We start from the raw sequence: 14,323 nt of genomic DNA, 5'->3' as shown, positions 1-14,323 counted from the left end.
AATCACTGCTCCATCCTTTGCTCCCACAATACTCTGGATAGGCTCTATCATTTGCACTTATTTACACACAGTATGTGAATTATCTGTTACTCTTTCTTAAAGTTCCTTAAAGTCATGAGCCAAGAGCCTTCTTCAACTTTGCATCCCAGTACCTCACAAAGCATATAGCATATACCTTCTCAATAAACATTTCATGGATAAAATAGTAAATACAGGAAAATGTCTGCACACCCTAATACAGAAAGGTATATGTATAGGAATCAATTATTCCATGGCCAATTCTTCAGCTAATAGAAATGTATAAAAGAAAATCTTATGATAAATTGATAGCAATGCCAAAAGTAGAATAAAGGATACATTCAGACCTGGTTTAACCACACTAGATCAGACCTTTTCAAAGTGCAGTCCTGAAGGAAGACGGAAAGCAGATCCTAAAAAAAATCTTAGACTGTAAACAAACACCCACAGCTCCAGTCGTCTGACTCAATAAAAGTATCCACCTCTGCAACAAGACAATTACACCACTGTTTGAAAAAAAAATGGCCAGGTGGGGAGAGGGAGTGTTGGTATCAAGGTATGTAGAGTGCCAGTGACTGATAACTAGAATCAAACAGGTATTCTCAGCTTATGAATTTCTTGAAATTTTGTCAATCAAACTAGAATATTCTAAAAACAATTTCTGCCTTTATTTCCCGTTTTTTCAAACACCTCCTTTTATTTCTATGAATGAATGTCATCCTCCCAATCCAAATAAACACCAACATCATAACATTATTGAAGATAAGGAACATATTTGTCTCTCTCAGTTACGCCTAGTCCAATATCTTGAAGCTCAACCAATATGTCTATAGCTTTGTTCAGTAACTGGATATCTGAAGAAGTATGTGTGCCAAGGAAAAAGAAATACTTTTGCAGTAAGGCCTGGGATGGGTTGGGGTAGAATGGCACATTCACCAAGAGGATAAAAAAAGTTCTTGGTACAATTCTGAGAAGTGAAAGGGTAACTGAATGCAGAGCTAAAGGAGCATGGGATTCAAAGGAAGCCACTACACCCTGCACAACTTAGATGGCCACCTTCTCTAGGTCTCCACTCTCAATTGTAAAATGAAGTTCTAAAATGCAGAGGCTCTCTGACATAATTTTTAGGGTGTCTATGTTGCCCTGGATAGCGCCAACCCTACGGCAGTACAAATCTGACATTCCAAAGGTCTGAATTTTCACCAGAGCCAGTGCACCACATATTGATGTTTGTCTCTTTCTATTTCTCCCTCCCTTCCCTCTCTCTGGAAATAAATAAATAAAATATTTTTTAAATCAGCATTAGAAAGTCTACTTCTCATTTTACACATTGTATTGGCAGAGCATTAAATTACTGTTAGATAACCACAACATACAGGTTAATACAGTTAACCCATTTTCTAGGTAGGGAACTGGGAACAGAAGTAACCAAACAAATCACTTGCCCTCTTACAGAAAAAAGCCACGTGAATATTTTAGGAAATGATAGTCATTAAAATAATTTCTTTCCCTAGCTGGTATTGCTCAGCAGATTGAGTGCCAGCCTGGGAACCAAAGGGACACTGGTTTGATTCCCAGTCATAGCACAAGCCTGGGTTGAGGGCCAGGTCCCCAGTATGGGGCGCACAAGAGGCAACCACATATTGATGTTTGTCTCTTTCTCTTTCTCCCTTCCTTCCCTCTCTCTGGAAATAAACAAATAAAATCTTTTTTTAAAATCAGCATTAGAAAGTCTACTTCTCATTTTAAAAGGATTCTTCCCTTTACAAAAAGAATCAGAATTTCCCTAATTAGATCAGCAGAGCAACAGTTTCTGAATAGATTGAGAGAAAGGTATCTTAACACACAATTATAAACACATCAGTGGTTTGTTTATAATATCTTCAGCAATTTTCCCCCGCAAGACTTGACATATTACAGAAAACTATCACTGTTAAAGTCCTTCGGCCACATAACTAACTATACATGCTCACTAGAAAGGAGTCCCAGGAATGACTGAGTTGACACCCTACTGGCCAAGGCTGGGACTGAAAAAAAGAAAGGAGGCCCTGAATTCCAGGGAGCCTACAGCCTGTTTACTCAAAATTACTCTGGAATAAGTTAGACTTGAAAAAAGACCAACATGAGATAAAAGGCTAGAATGGCCAGCAGAAAAACAAACTCACATCAGGGGAATAGGAAGAAGATGGGAGATACCTGGGGTCACTCTGGAAACAAGGTGACTGGCCAGTGGTGATAACTGCAAATGGCTTAATGTTGAACACCATCATCAAAATACAAGAAACTGAGATACCACAGGCATCTGTAGGAAGGTGACTAAATGCTTACTCTTTACAATAAACTTCTGTATTTTTAAACTTTATACTATGCACAAGCATTCCAAGCTCCTACAGCTCTTTGTGGAAGTGCCTTCTAATACATAAATTATATGCATACATATAGATATGTTAACCACTATTCTGAATGTGAACCATTTATTGCAGTATGTCAATTTGCCTTCATTGTTTCTTTCACTGGTCAAAATCCTTATTTTGGATCATACAGAATGTGAATCAAATGTTTCAAAGTAAAATCTAAAATTTTTTTTTTTCAGTACAGGAGTACTAGTAATGGCAAAAGACTGTAAAGTAAAAGTCCATCAACAGGGGACTGGTTAGGTACATTATGGTACATTCACGTAATATAATGTTCTGCAGGTATTTTTGGAAAAACCACAATTAAAAAAACTGCACATGCAGAACAATGTTTAAAGTATGCTACCAGTTTTCTAAAAAAAAAAGGAAGGGGAACTATATCAATACATACGTGTTTGCTTGTATAAACACTCAGGAAAAATGCATTTGAAACCACTGGTTGCCTCATGAAAATTAGGTGTCTGTCTGGGAGACAGGCAGAAAGGAGACTTTTCAGTACATGAGCTTTGTTTCCTTTTGATTTTTGAATCATGGGAATGTATTACCTTTTACCTGCTCAAAAAACAATAATTAAAAAATAAGAACTAAATCCAGTATCTTGAGGCATCTAATTCCTGCACTTATCTCATCTGCTAGTATTTTCAATTACCAACTCAATCTTTTATTTCTGACTCCAAAAGCACATACTTCACTTGTTCCTTCTTCATTTCCTCTCATTCTTCATCCAAGACTATCTCCATTTGTCTACCCCCAGTAGCTCCCTTACTGCCTACATCTAGTTCTTGTCCCTCAACTGAAAATGTTTTATCACCAAGTCCTTCAAAACCTAATTCAACTCTGCCTCACCAGTACAGCTGACACTAACCTTGGTCTCCTCACAATTTTAGGGTTTTTAAAAACAAAATTAAGCATTACACCATATAGTGTTAACTATTTTATTATATATGTCTTATACCCTGAATCAGATTAAGGACTGGAAAAAGATTGATTTATTTTCACCATGATATATGGTATTTCAATTATGACATTATGTGAACTTTTTATTACCCCCCAAGAAGTTCTAAAATTTTACTTCACCATTTCTTTTTCTAACAATGCAACTTTTGACTGGCATCTATCTATATCACAGCTAAGAAATTAACAGGGAGAAAAATGCCCAAAATATATTACTTATTGAAACGATCAAAATTCTCTCAGTTAAAAGCTAAAACAGCTATCTCGGATGTACAACACAAAACTATAAAACTTCTATAAGAAAATCTAGGCAAACTTGAGTTTGGCTATGAGTTTTTTTAGATAACACCAAAACAATGATCTGCAGGGAGACAAGGGTAAGTTGGACTTTTCAAAACTTCTGTTCTGTGGAAGCCAGTGCTAAGAAAATCAAAAGCCAGTTTTCTCCCTGTTGAAGTAGGACACTTAAGCAACAAAAGGAGGCTAGAATGGATTAAAGTTAAAAATATCTACATAAACTCATAGATAGAAATGGCTAAATATAGAAATATTTATATGCATATGTATATTCAGAGTAACATACTTCCATATTTTCTTGCTCTGTCAGCCAAGAGAGCCTAGAAGCAATGATATTCCAATAGTAATGAGCATACCTAATGCCCACATCTTAGTTCCCATCCTCCAATAAAAGGAAACAGAGCTCCTTGGAGAAATGACTAATCCTAGGACTGAGGCAGGAAACAAGATCAGCCCCGAGTATCTTTTTGTATCAAAAAGTAAGAAAATACTAGGAAGGAAGGAAAGTAAGTAGGCAGGCCAGCCACAATGATGGGTCTATCAAACACACCGGAGCCAATGGTCAAAGCTAGTTCCCAGTGGTCAAAGATAGAACATTTTGAACAACAAAATTAAGTACTATTGGATTATAATCTAAAGTATAAAAAATTTCATAAGCCTACACTAATATGAACAAAGAAAAAGAGTACAGCGAAGAAGACAAATCACCCATGCAGAAGAATTACAAGTAATGTATATAAGCACTCTCCCTCAAGGAAATGGAGCATAATTCCCCACTTCTAAGGTTTGGAGTACATATAGTACCTTCCTCTCAAAGAGTGTAACATGAAAAGCAAGCGGGGGCCAGTAACTTCATTATGGAGAAATTGAGCAAACACTGTATCAGCCAGGTGATCCCAGTCAGCATCAACAGTGATCAGCACTTTGATATGATGTGATGAAACAGTACTTTATCCTCATTTTTTAAAAGTCATCAGAGTAATCCAGTTGAAAGACAATGTGCAACCCTGGCTGGTGTAGCTCAGTGGATTGAGCACAGGCCTGCGAACCATATGATCACAGTTCGATTCCCAGTCAGGGCACATACCTGGGTTGCAGGCCAGTTCCCAGTTCCCGGCAGGGGACGCATGAGAAGCAACCATACATTGATATTTCTCTCTCTCTCTCCTTCCCTTCCCCTCTAAGATAAATAAAATCTTTAAAAAAAAAGAAAGAAAGAAAGATAATGTGCAAAATACCTGGTCAATATTCTTCAGAACTGTCCAGATCTTCAAAAACAAAGGCTATCTGAGAAACCAATTGGCTAAGAGGAACTTTGAAAAAGCTAAGAGGAATTCTAAAGAAACATGACAACTAAATGCAATGTGGTATCCTGGATGGGATCCTAGATCAGAAAAACACACATTAGGTAAAAACTAAAGAAATCTGAATGAAACGTGGGCTTTCCATAATAATAATTTATCAACACTGGTTCACATATCATATTAATGCTAATAATAGAAACTACATGCAAACTATATGGGAACCCTAGACTACCTTGGTAATTTATCTATAAACCTAAAACTGTTCTTAAAAAAATTTTAAACTACCTCTGCCTTCAGATTCTCAAACTTGCTTTTATCTTTTTATAATTCATAATCGAATCTTAGCTTCTTGAAAACTCTTCCTTACTTCAACATTTTTCCCTTAAATATTGTACTTTTGGGAGGGCTTAAATTTATTATCTGTTTTTATATAACATAACCCTTGCCTTTTTAGGCTTCATTTCATATTCTTAATATATATGAAAGAATTGGTGTTTTCTACTTGTTAACTGGATAATGAAATACAAGTCAGCTTTACCTTTTTGCTGTCCTTTAAAAGTTGATCACCATCCTGACTGGTGTGGCTCTGTGGGTTGGGCATTGTCCTGAAAACCTAAAGGTCAACCAGTTCTGTTCCCAGTCACGGCACATGCCTGAGTTGCAGGCCAGGTCCCCAGCTGGGGGTGTGCAAGAGGCAACCAATCATTTCTCCCTCCCCTTCCCTTCTCTTAAAATAAATAAATAAAATCTTTTTTTAGAAAGTTTATCACCATTTTGCAACCATAATAACAACTGATTAAACTACAAAAAACTCAATGGATGTTAAAATTGGTAACAATTTGATAAAGAATGCACTCTTTACTTGGACTCAAAGTATCTTTCTACAAAAAAATACTTTTTAATGACAAAAGCAAAAAATAGTATCTTTAAATGGAGAAATCAAGCCAACATCACCTTAATCAAGCAATACAAGTTAAAATGACCAATAATGGCATGAACTGTCATCTTGTTTATGCCGAAGAACACACAACATCACTTATGTGGTGCTTCTGCCAAAAACACATAACCTGTATCCAATCATGAAAAATAGATGAATCCCAATTGAGGAACATTCCACAACATAAACTGACCTGTACTTTCCAATTATATCAGTTAGTAAAGATAAAAAAAAAGCAAAGGAATTGTTTCAGATTAAAGGAAATTAGCAGAAAAAAAAACCAACAAAGGTCAGACATTAGATGATTCCATTCACATAGTATTCATTTTTTTAAGATTTATTTGAAATATTTTACTTATATACTTTTTTAGAGCAGGTACGAAAGGAGAAAGAGAGGGAGAGAAACATCAATGTGTGGTTGCCTTTCACATGCCCCACACTGGGGACCGGCCCACAACCCAAGCATGTGCCTTGACTGGAATCAAACCGGTGACCCTTTGGTTCACAGGCCAGTGCTCACTCCACTGAGTCACACCAACCAGGGCTATTTATTTGTTTTTTAGAGAGAGGGGAAGGGAGGGAGGAAGAGAGGGAGAGAAACATGATGTGTGAGATAATCAGCAATCTGCTGCCTCTCTCACACCCCCAACTGCAGACCTGGCCCGCCCTCCAAGCATGTGCCCCAACTGGGAATTAAACCAGTAACCTTTCAGCTTAGAGGCCTGCACTTAATCCAGTGAGCCACAACAGCCAGGGCCATAGGATTCTTTAAAAAAATTTTTCACTTACTGATTTAAGAGAGAAGGAGAAAGAGAGAAATACTGATTTGTTGTTCCACCTATTTATTGTATTCATTGATTGATTCTTATATGTGCCCTGACCAGGGATCAACCCTACAACCTTGGCCCATCAGTATGATGCTCCAATCAACCAAGCTACCCAGCCAGGGCTCATATAGTATTCTTAAAATGACAAAATCAGAAAGGTTAGCAGTTACCAGAGGCTACAAAGGTGGGAGGGAGGAAGGTGGCTAGAACTATATAAATGTAGCATGAGAGATTCTTGTAATCTAACTTGTATTTTCATTGTGGTGATAATCACACAAATCTACACGTGATAAAACTGCATAGAAATAAATACACAAATAAGTGTGTGTAAAATGGTGAAATTTAAATAAGATGGATGGACTATATCAAAGTCCATTTCCTGATTGTGATACTGTTCTACAGTTATGCAAGATGTCACCACAGGGGACATATTGGTAAGGGGTAACCAAAATTCTTCTGCATTATCTTACAATCACATGTAAATCTACAATTATCTTAAAATAAGAAAAAGAATTTAATGATGCCTAGAATTGAACATCATTCCATTGTTGGAGTGACTACAATATGCAAAACAATATTTAGAGTATGCTATTACTTTATTTTTAAGAGAGGAAGAGGGGATACATAAATACACATATACATGTATATATATGTGTATATAAGTATATGCATATGTACTTATATATACACATGTACATATACTTATAAGTGTATATGTGTATTTATGTACATTATTTATGTACATATGTGTGTACATAAATATATTTATATAAATATATATTTAGTTATATAAGTACATGTACATATACACTTATCTTTAAATATATCAATGTATTTATGTATTTTTACATGTACATATACATATACTTTTGTAAGTATATATACATATTTATGTATATAAACACTTAGGAAAATGCATTTTTAATCACTGTTTTCCTCAGAGAATGAAAATTGTGTGGCTGGGGAAAAGGTGGAAAGATTAACATTTCTCTAGGGTCAATGTTTCTAAGGCTTTTCCCAGTTCAATTCAAACATTATCAGGTGGCTACTAGGTGCCAGGCACTATGCCAAGTATTTTAGTGGGGCTGCAGGGTGAAACTAAACTACACAAGACATTACAAGAGATTGTTCCCCACCCTCAGATAGGGGCAAATAATCAGATACAGAAATTTCAAAGGAATGGTGTCCTGCAACAGTTGTAGGCTGGGTAGGTTCACACGTGACTCAGGCACATGGAAGAAAATTCAAGGAGCTGTGGGGATGGCTGACATGCCTTTATTCCTGGGTGGGAAACTTCACAATAACAGCAAGCCACAAGTCACACTGCAGGAAGTCCCAACTCCCTTACATACTAAGTGCATACAAAGCCAGCAAGATGCCAATACTGACCTTCTAGTTATATGACAGAGCTTCCTTCTATGCATTCAGGCCCCTACTCAAGGCCACATGAATACTGCTAAGCCACTACTATGCCACAGTCGCCCAGACATCTGGGTGAGGAAGCCAGCCTGACTGACTTCATTTTCCCCTATAAATGGGGTGAAGGGTAAGACAAATGTATAGAATACAGAAGCAGGGCTCTTAGTTTAACCTGGATGGTTTCTTAAAGGAGTACACCTGAGCTGAAAAAGGCTGAATAAGGACAAGGTTAGTTGGTGAGGTAGCAGAAAGCTATCTCAATGTGGATGCATGTAGACACATGCTATACCAACAGCTTTATATGAATTACCACATGGTGAGGTGTCATTATCCCATTTACCCCATTTTACATGAGGAAATGGAAGCACAGAAAGAAAGGATAACCTGCCCAAGATCACATGCCTAATAACTATGAACTCAATCTGATGCCAAGACAGTAATAGAAAGGTTGAGTCTTGGGTTTCAGTCCTTGCGTTGGGAAAACATGGGCTATTTCACACCTCTCCTTTATTCTTATCTCCTTACTTCTTCTTTCCCCTCATCTTCCTTCTAGCTATCTCTAAGACTATCTCTACTCGTCTTCCTTTCTTAATTCAATTTTCCTTTCACTGTCTCCACACATAGCTCCCACAGGTTGATCTTAAATCTGGCCACTTTAAAACTACTCAAAACTATAGCAAAAGATGGGAAATAATTTAAACATACATTTACATGCAAATAGAGAGAAATTATATTGACACAATGAAATACTAAAAAGTCATGGAAAAGAATTCTATACCTACAGATACGTAACATCAAATATATTGTTAAATAAGCAAAGATACAAAAAAAAATGCTCTCTGAGAGTGGGATTTTATGTGTATACACTAAAAATAGCTTCTCTAAGGAACAGCACACAAAAAAGCTTAAAAGAATGATTACCTACTGAAAGAACTGGATAGCCAGGAGAAAAGATGTAGGAAACATACATTTCACTATATCCATTTTATATTTTATAGAACATGAATGTACCGACTACTAAATATATATTTAGGTAAAGTAGGTTAAAAAACAGAAGGTGGTTGGTTAAGTCTCCCTGGGGACTGTTATTTACTTGCTCATAATAGTGGGACTGCCCTCACTGTGAGTCACCAAATGGTACCAGGGACTCTAGAGAGCTTGCTTATTCACCTCACCTGGGAGAGGAGATAATGCATCACATTAGGAACAATCCATGAGTAATACTACAGAGAATTAAGTGCACAAACCCCTTTTAAAAATAATCTTCTAAATAAGATCTAAACTATAGAGCTCCTAGTTCCTTATTTTCAGTATTACTTAAAAGTACAGTCATCAAAGCATGTTGCTGAAGAAGAGCTTTGATATACGGAACATTATCTGCAGTCAACTATAAGTCTACATAAGGAGGTAAAAAGTCAATGCAGGACAATGAAATGAAGATTCTAGTAAGCTGGTGGCCCAATTCAAACCCTGATGCATGGGGCCCTAATTTTGTGGCTTCCAGTTACCCCATTGCCTCCTGGGTGCACACAGCCATTCAGCCATCTTCATCTTGGAAATCTCTTGCTCAAAACCTGAAATACTCCCAATTATCTGAAATTTAACCCCTCTGCCTGGTAAGTCAAGTGTGAACAATGAGCTAGCACCACTGATTTTGGGAAAGTTCCCTTAATTTCCACTTTCTTATTTGTAAAATGGGATGGTTCAGTTTACAATCTGTTGTTTTTTATTATTTTAAAACAGACCAATTTTTTAAATATATTTTATTGATTATGCCATTACAGTTGCCCCATTTTCCCCCTTCACTCCCCTCCACCCTGCATATACCTTCCCACCCACATTCCCTTTTAGTTCATGTCCACATGTCATGCTTATAAGGTCTTTAGCTTCTACATTTCCCATGCTATTCTTACCCTTCCCCTATTTTCTACCTACCATCTATGCCACTTATTCTCTGTACCTTCCCCCTCTCCTCCTCCCACTCCCTTGTTGTTAACCCTCCATGTTATCTCCATTTCTGTGGTTCTGTTCCTGTTCTAGTTGTTTGCTTAGTTTTTGTTTCTGTTTTAGGTGTGGTTGTTAATAACTGTGAGTTTGCTGTAATTTTACTGTACATGTTTTTTATCTTCTTTTTCTTAGATTAGTCCTTTTAACATTTCATAAAATAAGGGCTTGGTGGTGATGAACTCCTTCAACTTGACCTTATCTGAGAAGCACTTTATCTGCCCTTCCATTCTAAATGAAAGCTTTGCTGGATAGAGCAATCTTGGATGGAGGTCCTTGCCTTTCATGACTTGGAATACTTCTTTCCCTCCCCTTCTTGCCTGCAAGGTCTCTTTTGAGAAATCAGCTGACAGTTTGATGGGAACTCCTTCGTAGGTAACTGCCTCCTTTTTTCTTGCTGCTTCTAGGATTCTCTCCTTCATTTTATTATTGGCTAATGTAATTATGATGTGCCTTGGTGTGTTACTCCTTGGGTCCAACTTCTTTGGGACTCTCTGAGCTTCCTGGACTTCCTGGAAATCTATTTCCTTTGCCAAATTGGGGAAGTTCTTTTTTATTATTTGTTCAAATAAGTTTTCCACTCGTGGCTGTTCCTCTTCCCCTTCTGGTACCCCTATAATTCGGATGTTGGAACATTTAAAGATATCCTGGAGGTTCCTAAGCCTCTCCTCATTTTTTTTGAATTCTTGTTTCTTCATTCTTTTCTGTTTGGTCATTTTTTCTTCCTTCTGGTCCACTCGATTGATTTAGTCCCAGTTTCCTTCCCATCACTATTGGTTCCCTGTGCATTTTGCTTCATTTCACTTAGTGTAGCCTTCATTTTTTTCATCTAATTTGTGACTAAAATCAACCAGTTCTGTGAGCATCCTGATCACTAGTGTTTTGAACTGTGCATCTGATAGGTTGGCTATCTCTTGGTTGCTTAAAAGTATTGGCTCTGGGGCTTTGATCTGTTCTTCTGTTTGAGCCATAATTTTTTGGTTACATATGAGGGGCAGAGTCTTAAGTGTTCACCTGGGTGGGGCATGCCGGTTGCTGCATTGTGATGCTGTATGTGGGGGTGGGGTTTGAGAGGGAACAATGGCGCTCTCTGCTGGATTTCAGTCATTTCCCCCACTTTCTCCAAGCAAATTGGGCCCTTCTGGTGCTGATACCCATGTGGGTGGGTTTGTGTATGTTCTAGAACCCTGTGGGCCCCTCAACAAACCCTCCTGTGAGGCTGGGAGTTCCTCTCAGCACCTCAACCCCCACAGGTGTTTTCAATTGGTGTTTTGAAGCTTTATTTCTCTGCACTAGGACCCTGAGTTGCGTGGTCTGTCTCACTCCCCAGTTTCACCTGGTTTATCTGCGTGTGAATGTGGGACCTCCCAGTCCACCAGCTGCCATTTGCACTGAGCCCCTCCACAATCCGCCACCTCACTGGGTCCACAAGCCGCTACCTTGAGCACCTGGGGTCCTCTAGTTGCTGCCTTGCACACCGGTCGCCAGCCATCACTTTGCTGCAACCCCTCTCTGCCCGACTCTGCCCCTCCTACCTGTCTGGATGAGGGGCCATGTCTCCTACTGTGTCTACTTTAACGCCTTGGTTGTCGGACTTCCATACAGTTCAATCTTCTGTCAGTACTAGTTGTGTTTTGTTTCTAAATTGTTGTTGTCCTTCTTTTGGTTGTGTGAGGAGGCACAGTGAGTCTACCTATGCCTCCATCTTGGCCGGAAGTCTAAATTATATAATCTTAAAGTCAATTTCAACTATGAATTCCACTTGGTCAAGCAACTCTAAACCTCACAACTCCTCAGTGTCTGTTCTAGTCAAACAACCCTCCAAGCTTCTTCCTACAAGGTCCTGCATGGCCCCTGTCTCCCTCTTGGACTCATCCTACCCATCTATTTTACACTCTCTCCCTCTCTCTCCTCTCAAGCTATATATGGCCCCTTTAAGTTTCTCCAAGGAGCCAGGCTTCCTCCCACCAAGGTTTCCTATGTGCTATAATTCTACATCACATCTATCATAGGTGTTCTCAGTCATGTCAAACCCAATACTCTGTCTTTTTAAAAATAACAAATATTTTGCCCTGGCTGGTGTGGCTCAATGGATTGAGCACCAGCTTCTGAACCAAATGGTCACCAGTTCAATTCCCAGTCAGGACAATGCCTAGATTTTAGGACAGGTCCCCAGTGGGGGCTGTGTGAGAGAGAACCACACACTGATATTTCTCTCCCTTTCTCCCTCCCTTCCACTCTCTCTAAAAATAAAATATTTTTTAAATAATAAATATTTTATAACATTCCCTTTACCATTCTGAAATAAAATGTATAGATAAGACAAGCTAAGCATGATTTTACATAACTCCATATATATGTTATATAGAATGCTAACTATATTATAAAAGAGAAATAAAACAAACATAATTTATTACAAAATTATATAAAAGTTAGTAGTTAATTCTCTAGTACAATTACTTGAGAAAGGAGTGGAGCAGCAGAATATTATTGCTTCAGACTTTGCAGTACTACTTAACCACTCAAACAATACATATAAAAGTATAACTCTACTTTACAAATGCAACAAAAAAACTAGGAACCAAGAAACCTGAGTTCCTACCAGCTTTGCCTGTAACAAGCCCAACATTACTTCTAAATCTCTTTTTTTTAAGTTACTTCAAAAATAATAATTTTAAATAAGTCACTCAACAAAAGACAAATACCATATGAACTCACTTATAACTGCAATCTAATGAAAATAAACTAATGAGATAAATAGAACCAGAAACATGAAAACATGGAACACCTGATAGCTATAGGCAGGGAGGAGAGAGGGTGGAATGATGGAAGGAAGAAGGACCTACACAAAGAACACATACGAATGACTCATGGACATGTACAACAGAGAGGGGAGCTGACTGCGGATGAGTGGGGGTGGGCTGGCTGGAGGGCAACAAAAGGGAAAAAATGGGATAACTAACAGAAGTAGGAAGGAAGGAAAAAGAGACAGTAACTTCGCCTGTCTAATCCTCAATTTTACCTGGGTGAGGAGAGCAGACAAGATTGGCACAGTCCCTGGGTGGTGATCAAGCAGGGGTGGTACTCAAAGATTACTCCACCAGAACAGCAGCTCAGCTAGGATTTGTTCATACATGTATATTGCACCTAGCATCTGTTCATATAAGGCTTTTCTGTTACTCTGTGTTATAAAAGATACTGCTGGCAGTTTCTTATAAAACTAAACATGTAATTACCATATGATCCAGCAATTTCACTCATGGGCATTTATCCAAAAAAAAACAAAAATTTACATTCATACAAAATCTGTGTTCAGGCCCTGCTCAGTTGGTTAAAAGCATCATCTCGATATGCCACGGTTATACGTTCAATCCCAGTCATGGCACATACATGGAACAATCAACAAATGCATAAGTAAGTGGAACAACAAATAGATGAACTCTTAAAAAAGTCTCTTTTCAGGTAGCCCAGTTAGCTAGATCATTGTTCTGAAAAGAAAGGTTGCCAGTTCGATTCCTGGTCAAAGTACATACAAGAATCAACCAATTAATATATAAATAAGTAGAACAACAAATCTATGTCTCTCACTCCCTCTCTCAAAACAATAAATGGGGTTTTTAATCTATAACAAAAAAATGTTTAAACCTGTATTCATACAAAAAAGACATGTTCATCTTAAATTTATTTGTAACAGCCAAGAACTGGAAACAATCCAAATTTTCCAACTTCCAATCAAGATGGCAACCTAGGTAAACCCAGCTAACCTCCCTGCACAGCCACATCAAAATTACAACTAAATTATAGAATAACCATCACTGAGAACTGGCAGAAATTGAGTAAAATGAAAGTATGCCAACTAAAGAATTAAAGAAACCACATCCATCCAGAATGACAGGAGTGGTGCAGACATGAAACAGGCTGGTCCCTCACCCATGTGTGGTTGATAAAAATTCGGGAGAGGTATCTCAGGAGTGAGGAGTCCTAGCCCCACACCATGCCCCCGCAGCCCGGGGTACTAGTGCCAGGAAGATAAGTTCCCATAACTTCTGGCTGCAAAAACCAGCAGTGATTGAGTGGTAGAAGAAATTTCTGAAGTCCCAAGCGCTTCCTCTTAAAGAACCCACATACAAACTTACTCAGACTCTTTCT

The sequence above is a fragment of the Sturnira hondurensis genome, unplaced genomic scaffold (assembly GCF_014824575.4).
Source record: "Sturnira hondurensis isolate 20B ecotype Veracruz unplaced genomic scaffold, ASM1482457v3 Scaffold0013299, whole genome shotgun sequence".
In the NCBI taxonomy this organism is placed as follows: Eukaryota; Metazoa; Chordata; class Mammalia; order Chiroptera; family Phyllostomidae; genus Sturnira; species Sturnira hondurensis.
The sequence above is the reverse complement of the archived record's forward strand: the minus strand, read 5'-3'. Positions refer to the sequence as shown.